The following is a 2,734-nucleotide window of genomic DNA, read 5'->3' as shown; positions in this document are numbered from 1 at the left end:
ATATGGATTGGAATGGATTGTCCGATTTGATTGTGATATTTTTACCTAAGCTACATAAAATCCGTAGATGAGGTCAATGGAGAACTTCTCGCGGTACCTGGTCAACTCTTTTATAAAATCATATATATTATGTAAATCGAATGGTGTATACAACACATTCTGGGCAAGCCTTAACATTAGGTTGGGGAAAAGAAACCTATTAAGCCTGTCGTCGAAAATATCGATACAATTGGAGAAACGATCGACCGGCATGACCGGCATGACCGACATGTTTGCAGTCGTAACATCGCGCAGGAGCTAAAAATCGACCATAAAACTGTTATAAACCATTTACACAAAGCTGGATTCAAAAATAAGCTCGATGTTTGGGTGCCATGCCAATTAACAGAAACAAATAGGATGGATCGAATTTCCTTCTGCGAAGCCTTGGCCAAACGGAATAAGAAAGACCCATTTCTTAAATGGATGGTGACTGGATATGAGAAATGGTTGACATACGATAACCCTGTGCAAAAACGATCGTGGTCAAATAGCGGTGAAGCACATCAAACGATGACTAAAGCAGGATGGTTCTGTTATGCATTTGGTGGAACTGGAAGGGAATTTAAGTTGCTTCCATATGGCCAAACGCTATATTCTAATCTCTACTGTCAACAACTGGACCGTTTGATGATAGCAATTGAACTGAAACGACCAGAATTGGCCAACAGGAGAGATGTTGTGTTCCACCAGGACAACGCTAGGCCACGCACATCTACAGTGACCCGCCAGAAACTTCGGGAGCTTGGATGGGAAGTTTCAATGCATCCGCCATACAGTCCGGACTTGGCATCATGCGATTATCATATTTTTCTTGCATTGCTAAATTTTATGAATGATAAATAATTGGTATCTAGGGAGTATTGAGTAAGGTCATATGAAGTTACCTTTAAAATGGCAACAAATCATACAACAAAACGGTGCGATGTCCCAAATCGGACATTCCGAAGCATGTTAAATTAAGTCCTATAGTTCATATAAAAATAATGGATTTCTTTTTCCCCGACCTAAAACTTGTACTAACCATAGTTTTAGTGCAACTATCGTCTAAATAGGTCCTTCATTTTTAGGTACCTCTCTACAAATAGTTAAAATTTCGAAAAATTGCATTGATCCTTAGACATTTACAAATTAAAATTGCATACAAAAATCAGGATATATGTATGATACATATTTTATAAACTGATGGCTGACACTTGTCTAGTTATTTTTTCTAACATAACATATTTATATTCATCGAGATACGACATTGACAAAATGTAATACTCGAAAGCATCATTATAGTTTGGAAAGTGTTTTACTTAAAATACTTTTTTGAAATTGAAAATCTCTTTCTTAAATATTTCAAACTTTCACTTACAATTTAGCAAGCCATATATAGATAGTCCAATTTTCTCAATCATATGCCTATTTAAATTACATATAATTACAATATTATGTGGCTCTCCATTTTTGGCAACAATAAAATCTCCGGCTATTTTTATTTTAAAAATAATATGCAATGAAAAATAAAAATGCTTCTTAAATGTCTCGACCATAATTGGAGGCATAATCATTTAATTAATTTTGAAGACATAAATGTTACCATGACAAACAAACGGGCAGGCAGGTAGGCAGGCAGGCAGACAAATAAAATCCAAACCATTCAACAAGTGACTAATTTACATAAACATAAAATAGAAGACAAGAAACAACAAATTATACAGCATAAAATTGCCCGAAATTTAGATCAGATGAAAATTAAATAGACATTGAAACCAACATTTGTATGTAAAAATATGTGTGCTGTACCACACCCCCCATTCAGTATATTACAATGTGTGGTAGGTGATGTTGGTTGTTGTGGAGGTCTTGAAGACAAAAGAACTCCATAATACGCAAAAGATACGCTACAATGCAATCGCAGCGATGTTTACATTTCCTTTCCTCTCCGCCAAGTTAATAAACCAATTTGAGTGACGATGGTGCTGGCATTACAAAGCATTTATTTAAATTCAGCCAAAAGTTAAAGCGAACAAAGCAAGATTTTAAATTTTGTTTATACCATTTATGGTATGACAACAATTTAATGTTATTTTTCGTAAGAATACAATCATAGTTTTTTCCTAGTATAAGTTACAACCATACAGAGATCTAATGGCTTTAAGTTAAGTATTAAGTCTATGTAAAAGTCAAATAATTATTAATGTTATGAATATGAGCTTACCACTTAATAAGGTAGAGTTTACATCCTCCTATATTTGTACACCTTACTTCATACTGCAGTATGTAGAAAAGGTAACAAGGTAGACCGATAGAATTATATTTAGCATCGATATAACCATGTCCATAAGTGTGTATAGATTTTTTATATTTGGTTAACACATTTTTTCACGATTTATATTTTTATATCCGTAACGGTATTATAACATTGTGTGACCCCCAAGTGTTTGTAACGAATAGAAGTATTGGTCCTAGACCCGCCTTTAGTATACCGATCTTCATATCTCTACTAGCTGAGTCTATCTAGACATATGTGTCTGCCCGTCTGACCATTATAATTTGTAAACACATTACAGTTATGTACCAATTGTCACGAAATTTTGCATGTAGGTTCGATTTGGGCTGAAGGGGATGTAATGGAACAAAAAAAATTTTTGGACTTTTTTCGCTCTATAGCCTACAATTATAACTCCAACACCACGACATTTTACAT

This window comes from Musca vetustissima, unplaced genomic scaffold, assembly GCF_032173495.1.
Source record: "Musca vetustissima isolate MV318-11 ecotype Yass unplaced genomic scaffold, APGP_CSIRO_Mvet_v1 utg31354, whole genome shotgun sequence".
NCBI lineage: Eukaryota > Metazoa > Arthropoda > Insecta > Diptera > Muscidae > Musca > Musca vetustissima.
Note: the sequence above shows the minus strand (reverse complement) of the source record.